General features: G+C 40.9%; 1 non-coding gene across 1 annotated transcript; it reads right to left on the bottom strand.

The window, feature by feature from the left end:
• Window positions 1-24,765: 24,765 nt before the first annotated feature.
• LOC119468115 lies at window positions 24,766-24,871 on the bottom strand. Its single transcript, XR_005196731.1, has one exon. It is a non-coding gene; the product is annotated as a U6 spliceosomal RNA (small nuclear RNA).
• Between the last annotated feature and the right edge of the window lie 994 nt (window positions 24,872-25,865).

The raw sequence follows: 25,865 nt of genomic DNA, 5'->3' as shown, positions 1-25,865 counted from the left end.
GAGGGACATCCAGCCCCAGTGCCTGCCTCTGGCTCACCAGTGGTGCATCCTGGCTTTATGAGAAAGAACATCTCACAGGCAGGAGTGGGTGTTATTGCCACAGGCATGTAGTAGAAGCCTCCAACTACCAAACTGTGTGTGGACTACGGCTTCCTGAGTTTCATATTACCCTAAGAGAAAATGCTGTGCTAAGAAAGTCGAGATCTCCTTTTAAGTTATTAAGAGTGGAACAGCTACTGAGGAGCTCATTTTAAGTCTATCTGAGAATTCGGGCAAAGTCTTTTACCTTCCAGAAGGTGAATGGAGCAGATCTGCCGCACCAGTTCCCCTTGATTGTTGATTCCAGGAATTCCTATGAATAGCAACAGATGAGTATAGGCACTAAATAAGCCCATGGGGGTTAATGACGTTCACAGAGTATAAGGCTGCAGAAGCTGCAGATTCTTTTTTTTGTTTGTTTGTTTTGTTTTTCCCATTTATTTATTTTATTGCATTTTAGGTTTTGGGGTACATGTGAAGAACATGCAGAATTGTTGCATAGGAACACACATGGCAGTGTGATTTGCTGCCTTCCTCCCCATCACCTACATCTGGCATTTCTCCCCTTGCTATCTCTCCCCAGCTTCCCACCCCCCACCCTCCCTCCCCTATTTCCCCCCAGCTGACCCCAGTGTGTAGTGCTCCCCTCCCTGTGTCCATGTGTTCTCATTGTTCAACACCTGCCTATGAGTGAGAACATGCGGTGTTTGATCTTCTGCTCTCCTGTCAGTTTGCTGAGAATGATGGTTTCCAGGTTCATCCATGTCCCTACAAAGGACCCTAACTCATCGTTTTTGATGGCTGCATAATATTCCATGGTGTATATGTGCCACATTTTCCCTATCCAGTCTATCGTCGATGGGCATTTGGGTTGGTTCCAGGTCTTTGCTATTGTAAACAGTGCTGCAATGAACATTCGTGTGCACGTGTCCTTATAGTAGAACGATTTGTAATCCTTTGGATATATACCCAGTAATGGGATTGCTGGGTCAAATGGAATTTCTATTTCTAGGTCCTTGAGGAATCTCCACACTGTCTTCCACAATGGTTGAACTAATTTACACTCCCACCAACAGTGCAAAAGTGTTCCTATTTCTCCACATCCTCTCCAGCACCTGTTGTTTCCAGATTTTTTAATGATCGCCATTCTAAGTGGCTGAGATGGTATCTCAGGTTTGTTTTGATTTGCATTTCTCTGATGACCAGTGATGATGAGCATTTTTTCATATGTTTGTTGGCCTCACGTATGTCTTCTTTTGTAAAGTGTCTGTTCATATCCTTTGCCCACTTTTGAATGGGGTTGTTAGTTTTTTTCTTGTAAATCTGTTTTAGTTTTTTGTAAATTTTGGATATCAGCCCTTTGTCAGATGGGTAAACTGCAAAAATTTTTTCCCAATCTGTTGTTTGCCAATTCACTCTAATGATTATTTCTTTTGCTGTGCAGAAGCTGTGGAGTTTGATTAGGTCCCATTTGTCTATTTTGGTTTTTGTTGTCAATGAAGCTGCAGATTCTTTTACATTGTGTTTTAGCAGTGCAGGAGCAGGATGGACCCATTAAATGTCTGATGTTGAGATGCCCAGTGATATAAGCCAGACTCACTGTTGACATGGATTAAATGGGCTGTAAAATGATTTTTCTGAGCCAAATGGTCCACTCACTGTCCTGGAACACACCATCTCCCACCTGTGCTCACACTGCTCTTCTTGTCTCAACCCCCAGCTCCCCACCAGCCAGCCATTGTCACATATTGAGCACCTAATATATTATGCAAGGCATTAGGCTGGGTGCTGCCCATAGAAAAGCAATTGAACAAGATTCCCCTCCCACCTCAAAAGTGGAACCTAGAGTCAGGTCATGGGAAAGGAGAAGTGGGTGGTTTATTCCAACACTCTTAAAATGATAAGGGCTACCCATTCATTCATTCATTCAACAAATATTTTTCTGGTTATCTACTGCAGTGGCCCCAACCTTTTCTGCACCAGGAACCAGTTTCGTGGAAGACACGGGGGAGTAGGGGGATGGTTTGGGGATGAAACTCTTCCACCTCAGATCATCAGGCTTTAGATTCTCATGACGGACACGCAACCTAGATCCCTCTCATGCACAGTTCACAATAGGGCTGGCTCCTATGAGAATCCAATGCCAGTGCTGATCTGACAGGAGGCGGGGCTCAGGCCATCATGCTCACTGGGCAGGTAGCCACCTCATGCTGTACGGCCAGTTCCTAACAGGCCATGGCTGGGTACCGGTCCATGGCCCAGAGGATAGGATCCCTGATCTACTGTGTGCCAGGCACTAAGGAAGTAAAAACAAATGAAAATTAAAAGACGTATAACCCAGTCTGAGAGAGAGAGAGCAGCTAACGCTTCTAGGAGAAGTTGCAGATTTCACTTCATCTACACGACAGATAGGAATTATCTAGACCCAGTAAGAGGAGGATTTTCCAGGTGGTGGAGTAGCTCTGTAAGGTTGGGTCTGGGGAAACCCGGTAAGAACTGTAATAGATAAGCATGGGGAGTTAGGGTCAGAACTTGGAGGAGTTTGAAGCCCATGTGGAAAATTCCAGGTTTTATTCCAAGGGGAAAAGGAGCTCTTAAAAACTTTTAATTTTTTTTTTATAAAGAAAAACTGTATTTTCATCACAAGAAGCATCCACACTCTGTATAACACACACCAACAAAAGTGTGTTTGGGAGGCCGAGGCGGGTGGATCACCTGAGGTCAGGAGTTCAAGAGCACTCTTCTGTCCAAGGTGATGAAATTCTGTCTTTTCTAAAAAAATACAAAAGTTAGCTGGGTGTGGTGGCATGCATCTGTAATCCCAGCTACTCAGGAGACTGAGGCAGGAGAATCCCTTGAACCCAGGAGGCGGAGGTTACAGTGAGCCAAGACTGTGTCATTGCACTCCAACCTGGGTGACAGAGCAAAACTCTCTCAAAAAAAAAATGTTAGGAAAACAAAAAAAGTTTTAAAAATTGATGTGGGTTGTATCCCTGTGAATTTTCTGGTTGTGATATTACCATTATGTAAGATCTTACCGGGGGATGGGTGGGGGGATTAGGTAAAGAATATCGTTATTATTTCTTAAAACTGTATATGAACTACAATTGTGTCAAAACAAAAGTATCATTTTAAAAAACGTATACACACAAAATAAATTAAGTCAGAGAGATCTGCATGGGGTAAAAACATTGATATTGTAACACCAATGGCTGTGCCTGTAATTTCCATTTCACTGCAAAGGAGCTGGGCCTGCTCAGGGCACCCAGAGGAAGGAAAAGTGGAATGGCTCAGATGACACTGGAATTCTATTAAAGAAGAGCAAAATAGCGTAGTTAGAGATAAGAAGTGGCTGCTAGACTGGCTCAGAGGTGGGAGTTGCCGAACTCACAGCTTACTCACAACAAAATTATGTTATTTCCTTGGCTATTATTGGATGCTGTGCCAGTCAGTGGCTTCCCAGCCTGCAGAACTGCCAGTGTTGTTTCTAGCAATGCTCCTTGAATACTTATAAACACACGATAAAAACTGCATAGTTGAATAAACACGAATATGCAGTAAGATATGTCCTAATATTCAATTCATAAGACAAAGTATAACAGACAATTTAGAGCTTAAGGGTTTCTTGAAAGGTTTTTAACAATGGGAAGGACATGTTCAAATTTATCAAGCAGAAAATCCCTCTGGCAGCAGTATGGGCAATTTATTGCAGGAGATGAAGAGCAGAGGGAGAAACAAGGACTTCTACCACAGTGGTCATGAAGAGACGATGGATTCTAGAATCAGCAAAAATTACTATCTTAATTTACCACAAATCCCCAATAGAGTTTGGCCCCTGACTTTGGCTGCAAAACAGAAACCTCAAAATAGCAGTGATTGAAACAGGATAAACATTTGGTTTATCTCTTATAAAAAAAAAAAAAAGAAGTCCAGAGGTAGCAGTTCAGGTATAGAATGGCAGCTCCAGAATCATCAGGGACTCAGGCTCTGCCTGTCTTTCTGATCTACGGATGTACATAGATGCCATCCTTAAGTTACCTCATGGCTCAAGATTGCTGCCAGAACTCTGCTATTATGATCATGTTCCAGGGAGCAGAAAAGGAGAATGTATTCCCCCTTCCAGTGTGTAACTCTAAAAAAGCCTTCTCAGAACTCCTACACAGCATCATTATTTATATCTCATTGGCCAAAATAATGTGGCCATGCCAACTCACAAGGAAGGCAGAGAAATAAAATATTCTAGCTGGGTGCCTTGCTAACCCCACTTCCAAATCTGGAATGGATAACTGATGGATAATGAGCAGTCTCTGTCACAGCCATCAGTCAGGTAAGGCACAGAGAAGGTGAGAATCTCCTAGTCCTCCAGGACGTGAGTCAAGGAGCACTGTAGACACTGTAATGTGTCACCATAGTCCCCATCAAGGAGGGGCTTGCTGCAGAGGGTACTGTGGCAGAGAGACTTCCCTGCCAGCCCTTCAGAGACTGCCTCAGCTTTAGAGAGCCTCCTAGCCCAGGGAGCCTCCGCAGCCTTTTTCAGTTGACTGTTGATGTGAAAATATAAAGACCTGTTCATCATGGTCTCAACAGGGCCAGTTGTAAAGGACTATTATGGCTCTGGGGACTCTCATGGAGTTGGTCAAGACTATTGTTGAGCCACACTGTAGCTTGACTTCTCTCTCTGCCCACTCTTGCTTCCCTGCCCTTCCTTCCACAGTGGTGGTCCTCAGGACTCTCCGTAATAAACCTGCATGCTAATGTGCTCCAGATTCTGCCTCCTGAGTAACCCAGACTATGCTGAGGAGGAGGATGTCTGCTTGGGGCCAGGTATCAGAATTTCCAGGAAAAAAAAAGTTCACATTTATTGAACATGGAATGAGCTAAAAAGACAGAGAATTGCCACTCTATGCACATTTTCATTTTTCTGTGTCCTGCTTGCTTCTCATGGCTGTCAGTGTGCGTGACTGTAACATCCTTTTATGCCCTCCAATGTGTTACTATCCATTCTATAGGAAGTTTGGACACCAGATACTTCAACTTATTACAACTGGGTATGAAGAAAAGGAAATGGGGCTGGGTGCCATGGCTTACGTCTGTAATCCCAGCACTTTGGGAGGCCCAGGTGGATGGATCACCTGAGGTCAGGAGTTTGAGACCAGCCTGGCCATCACGGTGAAACCTCATCTCTTCTAAAAATACGAAAACAGTTAGCTGGGCACGGTGGATGCCTGTAATCCCAGCTACTTGGGAGGCTGAGGCAGGAGAATCGCTTGAACCTGAGAGGCGGAGGTTGCAGTGAGCCGAGATTGTGTCATTGCACTCCAGCCTGAGTAACAGAGCAAGACTCCCTCTCCAAAAAAAAAAAAAAAAGGAAATGGATGTGTTGGATGAGAGCTTGTTATTCCTAGATATAAAATGCCTGAATGCCATGTGGCGAAACTTCTACCATCTCCAACTGTGCTTGGAGCCCTTTTTGGCTTCTTTTCTTGGTTTCTTGTTAGGATCCTGATAGGTAGGGTGACTCTAAGTACAGTAAGTTAAGAGGAGAGAAAAATTACTCCAGTTTAGTAGTATTTGTTATTCTAGCTCAGGAGTCAGTTTGGTTTTTTGTTTTGCTTTTGAGCTTCCTGGTGCTCATGGAATGTAGCCTCAGGACACTCTCTCTGCATAGACGCCCTTCCTCTGGCATTCCAGTTGCACAGTTTTGAAAAGCCTGTCCGCACAAATGTTCACTCAGGATGGAAAGAGGTCACCTGGATTCCCAGTCGTGTGTGAGGGGTACACACGACTCATTCAGGTAGCTCTCAGAGGAGTAGTGGGTGCCAGGGCTGCGTCTTCCAGCTTGAGGGCCAGCAGGATTTTCCTCTACGGCCCTGCCTCCCAACCAGTGCACCAGTGATTTGCAAACAGTAGACTGCACCAGAACCTTAGCACTTAGAAATGGTTTTTCATTTTCATGATTCAGAGAAAACATTATTTATACAGGACCTGTGAATATACCCAGCCAGTCAGGGGGAAAAAAGCGAAATTAGTGGAAAGAAAAGGGAACCTTGCTATCCATTTCCTGGAGGAGTTTAGATTCTAGGTTCGTGAGCGGCAGATGTTTGAGACGCAAGTCCACACACTATGTGACTTTTGAGGCTTTCTTGTTCACAGATCTTTCTGGCTTTTGCCATTTGTCTCTGCCAACAGTTGGAACCACCATCTTTATTCATCTGAATTTTTAAAAATCGAAATTGCAATAGCACTTTTCCTCACACAAACACTAGTCAGGGCAGGGAGGCTAAGCAGTCTACAGCAGTTTTCTCCAGGTCTGTTTTAAGGAAAAGCACAAGGAAAAAATTCACGTCCATTTGAAAAATATTAACCCAAACAAGTCTGTAAATATGTTTACACAGAGACTCGTATTTACCTTTAAATCTTCCAGGGCCTGCTGCCTGGAGGATGGCACGTACTAAATATTTGTTCAATAAATGAATAAAGTGAGGAAGTGAATGACTGAATTACTGAGTGAATAAGTGAATGTGGGCTCAAGACATTTACTAGTAGGAGGATAAAATAAGCACACAAAAGCTATAATACAAAAAAGACTGAATGCTGGGAGGAGGGAGGAGGGGATGATGACACCAGGTTAGATACTCAGCCCTGACTGCCTGTCAGACTCATTTGTTAGAGTCAAATGAAGGGCTTTAAAAATCCCAAAGTCCAAACTGCACTCCACATCAGTTAGACCAGAGCAGCCCCAGGTGTTAGTATTATTTAAAATTCCTCAGGAGATTTCGGGGTGCATCCAGCGTTGAGAACGAACCATGAGATAAGAAGATCAAGAAGAATATAGGAAGTGGCTTTTGTGAACATCCTTTAAGGATGGGTAGAGTTTTGACTTGAAGAAATCAGCAGGAATACAGGAACATGGTAGCTTAACATGTCCTAACTTTTTTTCCCACCCAACTACAATTCCAGCCTGACTGTTATCCTACATAATCCAGGCAGATAGTAGGAGCTGATAAGAGGGCACCTGCACTGTTAAGTGGCTTCTCCCCTCTGGGCTACGTGAGAGCCTGGGCACTAGTGTCTGAAGGACTCAGGTTAGGTTCTGAATGGAGTTTCCCGGGAAAGCTGGCCCCAAGGGATTCCTCATCCCTGAGGAAAGTCCTCATCAGCTGGAAAGGCATATCTGATTTCTAGGGCTGGAAAGGTAGGTTGAGGCCATTTCATCTTTGAGGTGGGAATGACAGGAGACACAATAAAACATAAAGCCTTTCTTCTACCTTCTTTTCTACTTTCTTCTACCTTCACAAGGGCCCAGCAACCCCTATGTGCTCCACTGCTGGCCTTTAGGACTGAGACCACAAGACCATCTCCTGCCCTTGGAAATGAAACCACATAAAATTCTTAGTAGCTATACCTGAGCTCTAAGGAGTAAACACAGAAAAACCACACATCAGAGAGGGACAATAGCTAGAGAGAGAGAAAAATGACAAAGCAATCAGGACAGAAGTACTCATGAAAAATTAGAGCTACTACTGGAGGAGATAAGTCTATGACCTGTACAAAAAAAAGAAGAAAATAACAAAAGAAACTGAGGAGATTTAAGAAAAGCCCTTAAAAGACCACCTGGAATTTAAACAAATAAATATGACTTTTCAAATGAAAACTAATTGGATTAGGTGAAGAGTAGAATAGTCAGTGTTGAGATTCAACTCAGGGCCTGAGGATCAAGGCAAGATGTCCACTGCACAGGACAACAGTAATTCCAGATGAAGAAACAGGTGGGAAGAGGCAACAATTAAGCAATAGTGCATGAACATTTCCTGTGGATAAAGAATTATCAGAGGCTGGGCGCGGTGGCTCATGCCTGTAATCCCAGTACTTTGGGAGGCCGAGGTGGGTGGATCGCCTGAGGTCGGGAGTTCGAGACCAACCTGGCCAGCATGGTGAAACACTGTCTCTACTAAAAATACAAAAATTATCCGGCCATGGTGGCAGGCACCTGTAATCCCAGCTACTTGGGAAGCTGAGGAAGGAGAATTGCCTGAACCCGGGAGGCAGTTTGCAGTGAGCCAAGATCACACATTGCACTCCAGCCTGGGCAACAGAGCAAGACTCCATCTCAAAAAATAAATAAAAATAAAAAGCATCAGAAAGTATATTGGAAGATTTCACTGGTTTAGAATAACTTAAAGAGGAAAGACATACACCCAAGCATATCTTGGTAAAATTTCTGAATTCCACAGAGTTTAAAAATTCACAGATAAAGAGAACAAGGAAGAATCAGATTGACACTTAACATTGCTGTATTGAAAGTTAATAAAGTGACATTTATGGACTCGAGAAAAAAGGACTGTGCCAGCAAAGACATCCTTCACATATCAGCAAGAAATAAAGAAACGTGGGCTACGCAAGAATTCAGAGAATATGTTATTCTCATACCTATCTGGGAAAAATACTAGAGAAAAGTCTCTGGTGAAACGAGTGAATCAGAACAGAGAACTCAAGATACAGAAGAAGAATAAGATAGGAAATAGCAGTGAGCCATGCTTGCCTTTTATATGTATAATATCTAAACGTAGAAATATGTATAATATCTAAACATGTAAAATATCTAAACCCATGAGAGACTAATGTGCAATACAAGTTCTAAATAAGGATTCCTGAAATAGGCAATAAATACTCCAAGTAAATTCTAATAATGGTAACCTAGATTGAATGTTCTTGTATGTCAGTAAAACCTAGAAGTGAGAGGAGAGAGCAAGGAAGTCAAAGCATTGATTATGGCTTCTCTGGAGGGGGAGAGGAAAGTGAAGCAGAAAAAGTGTTCTAAAAAAGAGTCAATAAACATGAAAACTGAGTGAACTAAACAGAAACCAAAAATACAGAAGATACTGTCAACAAATCCAAAGGCTAATTCTTTTGTATCGCTCAGTCCCCTCAGGCTGGAAGGCAGGACAATGGTGCTATCTTGGCACACCACAACCTCTGCCTCCCAGGTTCAAGCAATTCTCATATCTCAGCCTCCTGAGTACTTGGAATTACAGGTGCACACCACCACACCTGGCTAATTTTTGTATATTCAGTAGGCATGGGGTTTCACCATGTTGGCCAGCCTGGTCTTGGACTCCTGACCTCAAGTGATCTGCTTGCCTCTGGCATCCCAAAGTGCTGGGATTACAGGCGTGAACCACCACACCTCGCCCAAAAGCTAATTCTTAAAAAGTTCAATTAAACAGATAAACCTCTCTCAAATCTAATTAAAGAAAAAAGAATAACAACAACAAAAGACAAGCTTGAGAATGAATAAAGAGCCACAGTCTCAGATACAGAAGAGATTTGAACAATTTTAAGAATGTATTACATGCTAGCTCCATGATAATAAAGTTGAAGATCTAAAGGAAATTACCAAAGTTAATCCAAGAAGTGAAAACCTGAATAACTAATTATAGTGGGTGAGATCAGGAAGATTATTAAAGATAAACCATTGAAAAGGGTATCAGGACAGAGGAGTCCACAGCTCAGTTTTCTAATCCTCAAAGAATAAATAATAGTAATGTTCATCAATATATTCTAGGCCAAGGAAAAAAAATGGAAGCTTCTGAATTTATTTTACAAAGCAACTTTAATTTTAACACTAAAACCCAATAAAGACAGCATAAAAAGGAAAATTATAGCTGTAGATGCAAAAATCCTAAATAAAATATTGACAAATGGAATCTAGCAATGTGGCTAAAAGAATGATACACTATAGTAAGGAGAATTTATTCTAGTATTACAAAGCTGAACATCAAGAAATATATCAACATAAATATTATCAAAAAATTAAAGACGGAAAACCATATCATCTTATCAGTACTTTCCGAAAAGGCACTTGATAACATTCAGTAGCTATTCCTATTAAAGCTTTAAGGAAAATAAAAATTGAATGAGGATTATTGGATATAATAAAATCTCTCTATAAAAACCAATAAACAATATTCTAGTCAACAAAACACCAAAAACGTTTCAATTAAAATCAATAATCAGACAACAATATCCACTATTGCCATTTTAATTCAACATTTTCTTAGAAATGTAGAGATTCCAACAAATATAATAAGGTAAGAAAAAGAAATTATTAGTGTAAACATTTGAAAGAAGTGACAAAGTACTGGAATATTTCTTTTTGCTCACAATCCTATCTTTTCTTTTACAGATTTATGCCTGCTATTACCACTACTATTTAATGTTGTCTTGGAGGTTTTTAGAAAATACAATAAGAATATAAAATTGAATAGCTGGTATAAATATTTGACAATATTTTCTTTCATTAATCACAGGATTGCATTCTTAGAAAACCTAGGAAACTAATTAAAAAACAAAAAACACTCAGATTAGCCTGGGCATGATGGCTCATGCCTGTAATCCCATCACTTTGGGAGGAAGAGGTGGGAGGATCATCTGAGGTAAAGGTCAGGAGTTTGAGACCAGCCTGGCCAATGTGGTGAAATCCCATGTCTAATAAGAATACAAAAATTAGCCAGGCTTGGTGGTTCACACCTGTAATCCCAGCTACTCGGGAGGCTTGAGACAGAAGAATAGCTTGAACATGGGAGGTGGAGGTTGCAGTGAGCTGAGATTACACCACTGCGCTCCAGTCTGGGTGACAGAGCAAGACTCCTTCTCAAAAAAAACAAAACAAAACAAAATACCATTTAGATTCATAAAGACTTCAGTAAGGTGGCAAGGGTCATCAAAATGCATATAAAATTAATCATTTATCTGCTATTGCATATTCATCAAGAAATATAAATGAGATAAATATTGAATTAATTTTATTAATAAAAATCTATAACATATTTTTGTTTATTTGTTTTGAGACAGAGTTTTGCTCCTGTTGCCCAAGCTGGAGTGCAGTGGCATGAACTTGGCTCACTGTACTCTTCTCCTCCTGGGTTCAACTGATTCTCCTGCCTCAACCTCCTGAGTAGCAAGGACTACAGGTGCCCACCAGCATGCCCGGCTAATTTTTGTATTTTTGGTAGAGATGGGGTTTCACCATGTTGGCCAGGCTGGTCTTGAACTCCTGACCTCAAGTGATGTGCCCACCTCAGCCTCCCAAAGTGCTGGGATTACAGAAGACTGAGAGGAACTTCTACGAAATATTTTTGAATGAGAGATATAGAAGATGCAGAGAATACATGATTCAGTTTTTCCAAAGCAAACAATGAACCCAACAAAAAACTCAAATATGTGGAGAGAGAGAGACAGAGAGAGAAGGAGAGAGAGAAAGTACATGTGCTTAAGCATGTGTGTAATAATCACATATCAGATATCACTATATGAACAATAAGGAAGTTAAAAAACTGTTAGCGTCTGGTTATCTGGGAGTAAAGAACGGAGAGGGAGGGAAGCTGATGCAGACATTGGAAAAGACGAAGCTGGGAAACTTCAGGGAATGTTTAGAAGAGAATGAGTAGTTCAGCTTGCTTCAGGGGTATTTCTAAGGTTGACGTAACCCAAAGCTCACACTCCAAGGCTGCTGGTGGGGTCCTCTCTTGGAGGACGCTGAGGTCAGACTCTCAGTCTTAGAGTACATGGCCGTAGGACATGTCACAGAGTGCGTCCCACCCACCGACATGTAACCTGGTAATATCAGGTCACTAGGAATACCAAAGTACCAAAGTTATTGTAGGAAGTCTGGGAGCACAGTGCCTAATGTGGTGTGGGTGAGGCACTGCTACAGGTCTCCTGCCTGGGGAGCCATGGCTATACAGAATCCAAATAACCTCTAGGGCCCACTTGACCCAGTTTTGATAGGTTAAAGTCTACCACTCAACACTTACTAAAATCTACTCCAATCTTCACTTCCATCTCTTAACAAACATTAAGGGATCCAATGCATACTCTACATCAAAGCACCTTAAAATACCCTCACCTGGAGCAATGGAAGCATTTTAGAATGAGACAGAGGTGGTTGGTTGCACAACATTGTGAATATGCCAAACGCCACTGAATTGTTTACATTCAAATGGTTAACTCAGTGTTACGTGAATTTCTCCTCAATAAATTATTTAGAGGAGAGACAAACTTCTTTCTCTCCCAGCCTAAGTCGGCTTTGTATCTCCCTCTCAACTCTGCCAAGAACGCTCTCCAAAGCTCAGCCCACAAGCCCAGTCGGTTTAGTTTCCCTCTCTCTTCCTTCCTAAGATTTCTTGTCCTGTCTCTCTGTACCTACTCTTCTGCCGTGTCTAGATATCCCAGGAGACAGGCTGGCAAACTCAGAATTCTCCATTTGGGGGAGGAAAGAGAGGCACTGAGAGGGAAAAGACCGCTTTTTGTTTAATAGGAGGCGAGAATGGGCAAGGCAAAGGCTGGCATTTATTCAGTCGTGAGTTTTGTCCCTTTCCCATGTGTGAGCCTAAGGGAATTCACCGGCTGTCCACCTTTTGCAGCCTGACTTCCTTCACACCCTGACTTCCTTCACACCCTGAATGGCTGTCCCCGCCTGTCACGACAACTGTTCTTGGCCCTCCCAAAGCCTAGGCTCTGCAGTGGGGAGCCCCATTACTTTTGAATGGGGATGAGGTACCCCTCACTCATGTGGTTAAACTCCCCACTCCCCATCTTGGGGACTTCTCTTGCCCTCCCCTCCTGGACTCTGGGGGAGACAGGGAGGGACAGGAGAGCTCCACGCTTGGCAGCACACTGTCTCGAGGAACAGGTGGTTTTGTTTATTTTTCTCCATTTGATTTACAAAATTGTACCCTTTACTAAAACAGCCTTGGGGCTTAAGCACAACAAGTACAGGCACAATGAGATGACATTTAATTAAAATACAGAATTGTAAGCAGGAGACATCATGATGGAGCAGCAGAACTTGCTGCCAAATAAACATTCGTGCAGCTACCCCCGTTTGGCTGCTCAGCAGCTTCGAGGAGGAAGCAGGAGGGTCTTAGGCTTGCAGCTTGATCACCTACAGAGAGCAGCAAGGTCAGGGATAGGACCCATCTGTAGGGTCCAAAATGTGCAGCCCCAGTCCCGTCCTCTCCTCATTCTGTCCTTTAATGGGGACAGGGGACGGGGGGACGCTTCCCTGGACTGTTTGCTTTCTTTCCCTATTTGTTTTAGGGAAGTAGTCTACTAGTATAACTAGTATCAGAGAAAAGTTCTAGGCTGGCCGCGGTAGCTCACGCCTGTAATCCCAGCGCTTTGGGAGGCCAAGGTGGGAGGATCATCTGAGGTCAGGAGTTTGAGACCAGCCTGACCAACATGGAGAAACCCTGTCGCTACTAAACATACAAAATTAGCCAGGCGTGGTGGCGCATGCCTGTAATCCCAGCTACCCAGGAGGCTGAGGTAGAAGAATCATTTGGACTCAAGAAGCGGAGGTTGAGGTGAGCTGAGATTGTGCCATTGCACTCCAGCCTGGACAACAAAGCAAAACTCCATCTCAAGAAAAGAAAAGAAAGGAAAAGAAAAGTTCTAGAAGTCATTATGGTAAAGTAGAAAGAACTTGCTACCTTTCTGTTTTTTTAAAGACAAACTTGGTTCAAATCCTGGCTTGTCACTTACAAGCTGTGTTGAATTTGCACAAATCACATAAATTCTCTCAGCTTCCATTCTCTCATCCCTTCTGCGAGGTTGTTGGTCGTAATGGCATAACTGGTTTACTGGGAGGCTCTACTCACTAGAGGCATAAACATGAAATGGTTTGATACTTTCTGCAGCTGCCCCCAGCGTGCTGATGTGAAATCCCCCCATTTTTTACTGGGTAGCATCTCCTTTCATGACAGATCAGCCCTATTCCATAACATTGCAGTCACCTTTTATTACTAAACAGTTACTTTTCATCTTTAAGACGCTGTCCTGTTTGTTCATTTTCAAATTTCCATCTTCTAACCAATCCAAATATGCTTCCTCCCCTCCTAGGATTGTCATTATCAATATTTTATCAATACAGAATGCCCAGTGAAATCAGGATTTGAGGTAGACACATAAGTGTGTAGCGTAAGTGTCATATGATCCTTTATTGGTATTTGCGAATCCTTGCAATCCTACACCTCCCCCAGCGGCCCAGGTACTCACTCCTTTGGCTTTAGAGAAGTGGTTCGCAGCCTTGGCTGCTCATTAAAAATATCAGTGCCTAGGTTCCACTCCAGACCAGTTAAACCAGAATATCTGGGCACACGAAGCATTTCTGAGACCTTCCCCATGTGATTCTCACGCGCAGCCCAGGCTGACAGGACGGACGGCCTGCGCCTGGGAGGGCGCCCGGGCCTCCTCAGCTTCCCCCAGCACCTCCCGCTTCCCGGCATGCACTGCGCCGGTGTTGGCGGCAGGAGGAGGAAAAGAGGCGGGTCTCATCTTACTCGGATGCCTGCTGTAAGCTTGTAATCCTCTGTTGGCCACCACAGCTCCTCCGTTTGATGACCAGGGGCCATTTGTTCCCGGGTATGGCAGGCGTCCAAATATAGGCTCTTCTGCGCAGCCCGTTTGTTGGTCCGTCGGAGGGCCCTGTGAGGGTCTCCCTGCTTCGCCTGTGGTGTGGGAGCTCAGGCCTCAGCTTTCCCTCCCCAGGTCAGCCCTCGGCCAGAAGCAGCCCTGAGGCCCCAAGAGCCTCCTGCTGCCGCCGGTCCCCTCCCTGACTAGGCAGGCTTGTGGGGGGTGTGGAATACTGGGGTTTCTGTCATACGTTGCAGACAGGAATGGAGGGACCTGGGGAAGGGACTGCTCCTTCCAAGCTTTGGTATGTCACGGAAACCTGGGAATCCTGGAAGTCTCGGAACCTCTCCTGGTCCAGGGGCTTGGCAACGTTCCTATGCTAGACAGCCACAGCCCCAAATTAGTATAGGCAGAGGCTCAGTTTAGTCTCCTCCCTTAAGCAGCTTCATAACCCACCCTCCAACCCCGCCACTCCTCGACCTTAGGGAGATGTGGGCCTAACACACAGAGGCCGCCTTCTCCGGGTACTCCCAGTTCACCTGGACTTGGGGGCTTTGTGTTTGTGGGGCTGAAATTGGAATTTCTCAGCAAGCCTGTCGGGACTCAGCTTGTCCCAAACACTGCAGTTTGACCTCTTAGAAGTGGGTGCCTAGCAGCTCTTGTTCTCAGGTGAGAGCCCTAGTTCCCACTGCAACAGTCCTGCACCCGCGACATGGTTCACTCCTAATAGTTATGTTTGTTTAAATTTTCTGTGCCAGGCACTGTGCTTAGCTGCTTCATTCATTATCTCTTTTCATCTTCAAAGCAGGGCAGGGAGATAGAAATCACCTTCCTATTTTTCAGGTAGGTAAATTTTGGCCAAGAGTGTTTAAATAATTTGCCGAAGGTCATACGGTTAATGAGAATCAGAGTTCAAATTCGACTCCAAAGGCCTTGCTTTCACTGTTATAATTTATAATATTTCTCCCACTGTGATGTAATTTATGAATAAAACTTATCTTAGTGTCTGGTACACAGCAGGCACTCCACAAATGTTCATTCTCTTCCTAGATAACACTCAAACTGGAAATCAATCAAGTATAATTTTATAGTATTCAATCCAATTTACTTGGAAGCAGTTTAAAGCTTTGTTTAATCATCCCCATGTAGTTATCTATTAACTAATTAGCTCTTTTTATAAACATACCCAGAGCAAGAAAAGATCACTCTTTTTTTTTTTTTTAAATTTTACTTTAAGTTCTGGGATACATGTGCAGGATGTGCAGGTTTGTTACATAGGTATACATGTGCCATGGTGGTTTGTTGCACCTATCAACCCGTCATCTAGGTTTTAAGCCCTGCATGCAATAGGTACTTGTCCTAATGCTCTCTCTCCCCTTACCCCCAACCCCCTGACAGGCCTCAGTGTATGATGTTCCCCCCTCCCTCCATGTCCATGTGTTCTCATTGTTCAACTCCCGCTTAGGAGTGAGAACATGTGGTGTTTGGTTTTCTATTCCTGTGTTAGTTTGCTGAGAATGATGGTTTCCAGCTTCAGCCATGTCCCTGCAAAGGACGGGAACTCATTCTTTTTTATGGCTGCATAGTATTCTATGGTGTATATGTGCCACAAGGATCACTCTTTTAAAACACCTAATATGTGTGAGGCACTGTGCTAGTATTAAAGATAGAGGTTAAATACTTGTATTAGTTCCCCATAACTGCCATAACAAATGACCACAAACTGGTGGCTTAAAACAGTGGAAATTTACTCTCTCATACATCTGGAGCCCAGAAGTCTGAAATAAAGGTGGTATCAGCAAGGTCAAGCTCCCACTGAAGGCCCTTGGGAAATATCCTTCATTGCCCCTTCCAGCTTCTATGGCTCCAGGCTATCACTGTAATCTCTGGCCTTCTCCCTCTATCTGTGTCTTCTTTTTCTGTCTCATCTAAGGATTCTTGTCATAAGATTTAGTACCCACTCAAATAATTCGAGATCCTTAACTTAATTACATCTACAAAGACCCTTTTTCCAAATAAGGTCACTTTCACAGGTTATAGGTGTTAGGATGTGAACTTATCTTTTGGAGGGCCACCATTAACTCAGTACAAAATGATAGCATGCTATTTTGAAGGAGCTTGAGCTTGGCCTTTGGAGTCAAAACATGTGTTCAAATCCCCGTTATGCCACTAACTCACTTGGGCAAATCACTCAACTTTTCTGACACATTAGTTCAGGTCTTCTGAGAAACAAACACCATGTAGAATTAGACATGCAAGAGATTTATTGGAGGAAAACATCTGTGAAGGATTAAAGGGAAAGAGCAGGAATGGAAAAGGACAGTCTTAGACTGCAAGGCAGGTCTGACATCTGTGAAAGGAAAGTGGTAAGGAAGGAGGATTATATAGGAAAAGCCCCAGATCTTTCTGAGACATTTTCAGACAGGCCAATGGGAAGTTCCTGAGTGAACATGGCCCATTAGATGAGTCCTGCATCCTCCAGGAATGGGCCCTCTCTGATGCCCCAGCTGTGCTCAGGCACTGGCCAGGAGCAGCTCAGGGAAAGCAGTGCCCTAGTGCAAATTTAGGAATATTCTAGAGGAACACTGGGGCTGTCAGCTAATTATGCACCCCACAGGAGATTCACTGGAAGGAGATATGAGCAGAATATTTTCATGGGTACCACATTAGTATTTTATGTTTTAAAATTTCTAAAACAATAATACCTACTTGGCTGTAAAGACTAGACACATGTAAAGTGACTAAGGAGGTAGGTCTATGGTAGCTCATCTTCAAGATGGTCTCCAGTGATCCCTGGTTCTTGGTATTCACTCTTGTATAACTTCCTACTGTTGAGTGTGGGCTGGATTTAATAACTCACATCTAACAACTAGAACAAGACGTAAGTGACAGTGTGCGGCTTCTACAATGCATAAAGATCCCATCAAAAAATCAGAATTCTCTTTACTAGAGAAGTAGAAAAACATTATGATGCGTAACCATGAATCGCTGACACAGCATGTAATCTAATACTTAGATGTGAGGGCAAGTCTAATGGATGACTTCCAGGAAATATTTTCTTATTCTTAAGAATTATTCTTAAGAAAAGAATTATTCTTTTCTTAAGAAATATCAAATATTTAAAGAACTGACACCAATCCTTCTCAAACTTTTCCAAAAAATTGAACAGGAGGAAATACACCCTAACTCATTCTAGGTATTCCAGTTTCCCCATATCCTGGCCAATGCTTGTTGTTTTCTGATTTTTGTTTTGTTTTGTTTTTGATAATTTCCATCTGAATGGTTGTGAAGTCGTATCTCATCATGGCTTTTATGTGCATTTCCTTAATGATTAGTGCTGTTGCGCATTTTTAAATGTGCTTATTGGCTATTTGTATATCTTTGAAGAAATGTCTGTTTGAGTCCTTTGCCCACTCGTATATAAAGTTGTTTGTTTTGTTTATGTTAAGTTGTAGGAGTTCCTTAAAAATTTTTGATATTGATCTCTTATCAGTTATATAATTTACAACATTTTCTCCAATTCTGTAGGTTGCCTTTTCACTCTGTTTATAGTGTCCTATGATGCATAAAAGGTTTTAATTTTGATGAAGTACAATTTATCAATTTTATCTTTTGTTGTCTGTGCTTTTGGTGTCAAAGCCAAGAAATCATTGTCAAATCCAATGCCAGTAAGATTTTCCCAATGTTTTCTTCTAAGAATTTTATAGCTTTAGCTCTTATATTTAAGCCCCGGATCCATTTTAAATTAATTTTGGTATGTAGGTGAAAGGTAAGCATCCAGCTTCATTATTTACATGTGGATATTCAGTTTTGAATTATTTATTTTAAATGAATTTAGACGTATGGAGAAACTTGCTGCATTATTGTTGTTTTTCCCTGAAGATTAGCACAAACTTCATCAGAGACTGTGGAATGATCTTGGTAACCCCAGTCTTGGGGAGAGACAATGATGGCCTGAAATAGAGCTGCAGAACAGGGTGGGGTGGGAGCAGAGGGGCTTAATTTGAGAGCTTCTCCGATGCAGAATCAATAGGATGTCATAGGTGACAGAAATGGCATGTGAAGTCAGGCACAAGGTCTGTTCAAGTGATAGGGCAGATTATATTTTCTTTAATAGTGCAACATAGAGAAAATATTCTAAAAGCTGGAAGCCACAGTAGAATTTCTCTCAAGGAGCAAATACATTTGCTTAAAAAGTATCTTTTATTTATAGTTTATTAATTGGGGTGAGAAATAAAACATAAACCTTGCTGTAAAGAAGAAGACAGGAAAAAGGAAGGCTGAACTAGTTTGCAAAGGAAATGAGAATGTTCTGGTTTTGCATAGCAGCTGGAGAAGAAGAGGATGAGGAGCCCAGGAAGTGAGAGAAAATAAGTAAGATGCAGGGAAGTTGGAGCCAGAGCTGTTAAGCTTGATGATGGAAGCTGGTGACTAAGGGGAAAAGAAAGCCAGATCAGAGGGTGAGCATAGAGACTTTGGAAAACAAGCTAATATTTTATGTTACGTTTTTGTTGTTCTATGTGTTATGTAGCCATCTCCATTGTCTTCAACTTTCAGTAGACATCTGCCACATACTCTGCCTTGTACTACTGGTTCTTTGGAAAGGTAAGCCAAAGAAACAAGGACTCAGTACCTTTATAGGTAGAGAAGACAATGAGGTGAGATGCAAAAGGGAGCTGTTTCCTTCCACAACTATTAAACAAAACCTTGCACTTTTCAAGATTGAACTAATTTGAACCAGTCCCAGTGGTGCAAGAAACACTAAGTAGTGACGGGCTTTTTTTTTTTTTTTTTTTTTTTTTTTTTTTTTTTTTGAGTAACCAAGTTTACTTTGGTTGCTCACTGTCTTCACCCATTTTGTGCTGCTATGACAGAATGACACAGACTGGGTAGTTTATACAGGAAGAAATTTATTTGACTCACAGATCCAGAGGCTGAGAAGCCCAAGGGCATGATGCTGGCATCGACTCAGTATCTGATGAGGACCTTCTTGCTGTGTCATTCCATGGTGGAAGACAGAAGAGCAAGAGAACAAGAGGGAGTCAAGCTTATTATAACAAGCCCACTGTCAAGATGACTAACCCACTCCCTTGATAACAACATTAATTCACTCATGAAGGCAGATACTTCATGATCTAATCACCTCTTCCTAAGCTCCATGCCCCAACACTGTTTCACTGGGGATTAAGTTTCCAACACAGAAAATTTGGGGGACACATTCAGACCATAGCACACTCCATCTCTGAAACAATCACTGAGACAAAGAGGTAAGGTTATGCTGACACCAACAGGGTCAAGATCAACCAACTCAAATCATGGCTTCTACACATGGAGATGAGTTTGCATGGATGCTGGAGAGACAACTGCAATGTTCATGGGTTTGAGCCAGTTTTTTTTGTTAGTATATTATATATATATATATATATATATATATATATATATAAAATTTATAGAGTAGATGAGATATTTTGTTACTAGTGTACAATGCATAATAATCACATCAGGATAAATGAAGTATCCACACCTCAAGCATTTATCATTTCTTGAACTCTTGACTTCAGGTCATCCACCCACCTCAGCCTCCCAAAGTGCTAGGATTACAGGCGTGAGCCACCGCACCCAGCCTGTCATTTCTTTGTATTACAAACATTCCAATTGTACTCTTTTAGTTATTTTAAAATGTACAATAAATTACTGTTCACTGTAGTCACCCTGTTGTGCTATCAAATACTAGGTCTTATTTATTCTATCTAACTATATCTTCATACCCTTTAACCACCATTGCACCCCCACCACACACACACACACACACACACACACACACACACACACACACACACACACACACACACTACCCTTCCCAGACTCTGGCAACCATCATTCTATTCTCCATCTCCATGAGTTCAGTTATTTTAATTTTTAGCTCCCACAAATGAGTGAGCATATGTGAAGTTTCTCTTTCTGTGCCTGGTTTATTTCATTTAACATAAGGACCTCTAGTTCCATCCCTGTTGATCTCATCCTTTTTTATGGCTGAATAATACTCCATTTTGTAAATGTATCACATTTTCTTTATTCATTTATCTGTTGATGGATACTTAGATTGCTTCCAAATCTTGGCTATTGTGAATAGTTCTACAATAAATGTGGAAGTGTACATATTTCTTCAAAATACTGATTTCCTTTCTTTGGGGTATATACCTGGCAGTGGAATTTCTGGATCATGTAGTAATTCTATTTTTAGTTTTTTTGAGGAACCACCATACTGTTCTTCATAGTGATTGTACTAATTTGCATTCCCACCAACAGAGTTTCCTTTTCTCCACATCCTCAGCAGCATTCATTATTGCCTTTTGGGTAAAAGCTATTTTTTCCTGGGATGAGATGATATCTAATTGTAGTTTTGATTTGCATTTATCTGATGATCATTGATGTTGAGCATCTTTTCATATGCCTGTTTACCATTTTTATGTCTTCTTTAAAGAAATACCTATTCGGATCTTTCACCCATTTTAAAACAGGTTATTAGATTTTGTCCTACTGAGTTCTTTGGGCTTCTTATGTATTCTGATTATTAATCCCTTGTCAGATGGATAGGTTGCAGAAGGCAAAGGAGGAGCAAAGTCACGTCTTACATGGCAGCAGGCAAGAGAACATGTGCAGGAGAACTCCTCTTTATACAACAATCAGATCCTGTGAGACTTATTCACTAACACCAGAATAGCATGGGAAAGACCCACAACCATGATTCAATTACCTACCACTTGGACCCTCTCATGACATGTGGGAATTATGGGAGCTACAATTCAAGATAAAATTTGGGTGAGGATACTGCCAAACCATATCATTCAGGATAGCTTTGCTATTCTAGGTTCTTTGTGGTTCCACATAAATTTTAGGATTGTTTTTTCTATTTCTGTAAAAACTGTCATTGGTATTTCGATAGGGATTGCATTGAATCTGTAGATTGCTTTTGGTAGTATGAATATTTTAACAATATTGATTTTTCCAATCCATGAACATGGAATGTCTTTTCATTTGTGTGTGTGTGTGTGTGTGTGTGTGTGTGTGTGTGTGTGTGTCCACTTCTTTGAATCAGTGTTTTATTGTTTTTATTGTAAAGACTTTTCAGTTCTTTGGTTAAGTTTGTTCCTATGTAGCTTATTTTATTGGTAGCTATTATTAATGGGATTAGTTTCTTCATTTCTTTTTCAGATTATTCACTGTTGGCATATAGAGATGCCACTAACCTTTGTATGTTTATTTTGTATCCTGCAATTTCCTGAATTTGTTTATTAGTTCAAATATTTTTTTTGGTGGAGTATTTGGGTTTTTCCAAATATAAAATTATGTCATCTGCAGACAAGGATAATTTGACTTCTTCCTTTCCAATGTGGATGACTTCCTTTTGTCTGATTGCTCTAGCTAGGACTTGCAGTACTATGATGAATAACACTGGAGACAGTGGGTGTCCTTATCCTGTTCCAGATCTTAGGAGGAAGGGCTTTCAGTTTTCCCCTATTCAGTGTAATACTAGCTCTGGGTCTGTCATATATGGCTCTTATTATGTTGAGGTATGTTCCTTCTATATGCAGTTTTTCAAGGTTTATTACCATGAAGGGATATTAAACTTTGTCATCTGCTTTTTCAGCATTACTCGAAATAATAAGATGATTTTTTCCTTCATTCAGTTGATATGACATATCACATGGATTGATTTGCATGCATTGAATCATTCTTGCATTTCTGAGAGAAATCCCACTTGATCATGTTGAATGATCTTTTTAGTGTGTTGTTAAGTTTGGTTTGCTAGTATTATGTTGATAATTTTTGCATTAATGTTCATCAGGGATATTTGTGGAATTTTTAGAAAATAAAAAAAATCATTTTTTGGATGCATCTTTGTCTGGATTTGGTATCAGGGTAATACTGGCCTCATAGAATAAGTTTGGAAGTATTCACTCATCCTTTTTTTAAAAAATAGCTTGGGTAGGATTTGTATTAGATCTTCTTTAAATGTTTGTTAAAATTCAGCAATGAAGCCATTGGGGTCCAAGGCTATTCTTTGCTGCGATACTTTTTATTATGACTTCAATCTCATTACTTGTTATTGATCTGTTCAGGTTTTAGATTTCTTCATGGTTCAATCTTGGTAGGCTGTATGTGTCTAGGAATTTGTCCATTTCTTCTAGGTTTTCTAATTTATTGGCATATAGTTGCTCACAGTAATCTCTAATGATCCTTTGAATTTCTGTGATATCAGTTGCAGTGTCTCCCCTTTCCTCTCTGATTTTATTTATTTAGGTCTTCTTTCTTGGTTTATTGTCAATTTGTTGATCGCTCTTTTTTTTAAGTTTTGTTTCATTGATCTTTTTTACTGATTTATTCATTTCTATGTCATTTATTTCTGCTCTGATTTTTATTATTTATTTTCTTCTACAAATTTTAGGTTTGGTTTGCTCTTGCTTTTATACTTTTTAAAGATGCATTGTTAGGTTGGTTATCTGAAGTTTTTCTACTTTTTTGACGTAGATGTTTATTGCTACAAACTTTCCTGTTACTACTGCTTTTATTGTATCCTATAGGTTTTTGTAGGTTTTGTTTGCATTTTTGTTTCAAGAAATATAAAAATTCTTTGTTTCTTCATTGACCCACTGGCCATTCAGGAGTGTGTGTTTAACTTCCATGTGCTTATATAGTTCCCAATGTTTCTCTTGTTATTGATTTCTAATTTTATTACTTGTGGGCACAGAAGACACTATATAGTTTCAATTTTTTTGAATTTATATAAAGACTTCTTTGTGGCCTAACATATGGTCCATCCTTGAGAATAATCCATGCAGTGAGGAGAGAATGTATATTCTGAAGCCATTGGTTGAAATGTTCTGTAAATATCTATTAGGTCCTTTTGGTTTATACGTAGTGGAGATAAGTCTGATGTTTTGTTGTTTATCTTCTGTCTGTATGATATGTCCAATGCTGAAAGTAGGATGTTGAAGTCTTCAGCTATTGTTGTATTGGGGTCTCCCTCTGTCTCTTTAGCTCTAATAATATTTGCTTTATATATTGGTGGTCCTGTATTGACTGCTTATATATTTACAATTGTTATATCCTCTTGCTGAATTGACCCCTTTACCATTACAAAATTACCTTCTTTGTCTTTTCTTATAGTTTCTATCCTAAAATCTATTATGTCTGATATAAATATAGCTACTTCTGCTTTTTTTTTTGTTTGTTTGTTTCCATTGGCATAGAATATCTTTTTCTATTTCTTTCCACTTGTCCTTATACAGACGGTGTATTCCTTGTAGGCAACAGATCATGGGGTTTTGTTTATTTTTTGAGACAGCTTTTATCAAGCAATCCTCCCACCTTGGCCTCCTGAGTAGCTGGGACTACAGGTGCATGCCACCATGCCTGGCTAATTTTTGTATTTTTTATAAGACAGGGTTTGCCATGTTTCCCAAGCTGGCTTTGAACTCCTGGGTTCAAGCAATCCACCTGCCTCAGCTTCCCAAAATGCTGGGATTACAGGCATGAGTCACTGCACCCAGCCCAGATCATGTTTTTTTCATTCATTCAGCCACTCTATGTCTTTTGATTGGGAAGTTTAGTCCATTTATATTCAGTATTATTATTGATACGTAAGGACTTACTTACCAATTTTTTTTTTCTGATTGTTTTGTGGTCTTCCCTCCCTCCCTCCTTCCCTCCCTCCTTCCCTTCCTTCTTTCCTTCCTTCCTTCTTTCCTTCCTTCCTTCCTTCCTTCTTTCCTTCTTTCCTTCCTTCCTTCCTTCCTTCTTTCCTTCCTTCCTTCCTTCCTTCCTTCCTTCTTTCCTTCCTTCCTTCTGTCTCTCCATCTATCTGTCTTCCTTTTTGTGAAGGTGGTTTTCTTCTGGTGGTGTGTTTTAATATCTTACTTTTTATTTTTTGTGTATCTATTGCAGGTTTTTTGATTTCAGGTTACCACGAAGCTTGCAAATAACATCTTTTATTTTAAACTAATGACAACTTAACATTGATTGCAGAAACAAGCAAAGAGGAAACTAATACAAAGTCTACATTTAACTTCATCACCCCTACTGTTTAACTTTTTGTTGTTTCTATTTATATCTTACACCATCTATGTCTTGAAAAGTTGTTGTAGTCATCATATTTGATAGTTTTATCTTTTAGTCTTTCTTCTCAGGGCACGAGTAGTTTACACACCATAATTACATTGTTATAATATTTTGTGTTTATCTCTATACTTAGTATTATCAGTGAGTTTTGTACCTTCAGATGATTTCTTATTGCTCATTAACAAGAACATGAATCAGGAATACTTCATGAATTTGTATGTCATCCTGTGAAAGGACCATGATAATCTTCTCTGTTTCATTCCAATTTTAGTATTTGTGCTGCTGAAGAGAGCACTGAGCCAGTTTTTATAATGTTAAAGTGAGATTTGGAAGACCTGGGGATGCCCAGGTTACTGATGCTTGAGTTGCACAAGATGAGAAATACTAACGTCCGGTAAAAGAAACAAAGAGCGTATTGGTTTGATGTTCTTTGATGATAGTGTTTGAGCATTTTTCAACCATCCTGATTTTAAAATGTAAACTTCAATATATTCATGGAAGCAAGGTACAGTTGCTGAGAGTCAGTGGTTCTGGATTCAATTCCCAGCTCTACCCTTTACTCTGACTTCTGTGATTCAGTCTTCTCATCCCTACAATGAAGGTAATAATAATAATTGCTTTATAACATTATGATATGGTTTGGCTCTGCATCCCCACCTGAATCTCATCTTGAATTGTAATCCCCCCCGTTTCAAGGGAGGGACCTGTAATCCCTATGTGTTGAGGGAGAGAAGAGATTGGATCATGGGGGTGGTTCCCCCATCCTATTCTTATGATAATGAGTGAGTTATCATGAGATCTGATGGTTTTATAAGTGTCTGGCATTTCTTCTGCTTATACTTCTCTCTTCTGCTGCCATGTGAAGAAGGTCCTGCCTTTGCCTTCACTTTCCACCATTATTGTAAGTTTTCTGAGGTGTCCCCAGCCTTGTGGAACTGTGAGTCAATTAAACCTCTTTCCTTTATAAATTACCCAGTCTCAGGGAAGTTCTTTATAGCAGTGTGATAATGGACTAATACAGAGAATTGGTACTACAAAGAATGAGGTACTGCAATAAAGATACCCAAAAATGAGGAAACAACTTCAGAACTGAGTAACAGGCAGAGGTTGGAACAGTTTAGAGGGCTCAGAAGAAGACAGGAAGATGTGGGAAAGTTTGGAACTTCCTAGAGACTTGTTGAATGGTTTTGACCCAAATGCCAATAGTGATATGGACAATAAAGTTCAGGCTGAGGTGGTCTCAGATGGAGATGAGGAACTTATTGGAAACTGGAGCAAAGGTCACTCTT

This window comes from Cebus imitator, unplaced genomic scaffold (assembly GCF_001604975.1).
Source record: "Cebus imitator isolate Cc_AM_T3 unplaced genomic scaffold, Cebus_imitator-1.0 Scaffold379, whole genome shotgun sequence".
Lineage (NCBI taxonomy): Eukaryota > Metazoa > Chordata > Mammalia > Primates > Cebidae > Cebus > Cebus imitator.
This window is presented reverse-complemented; position numbering and strand designations above follow the sequence as displayed.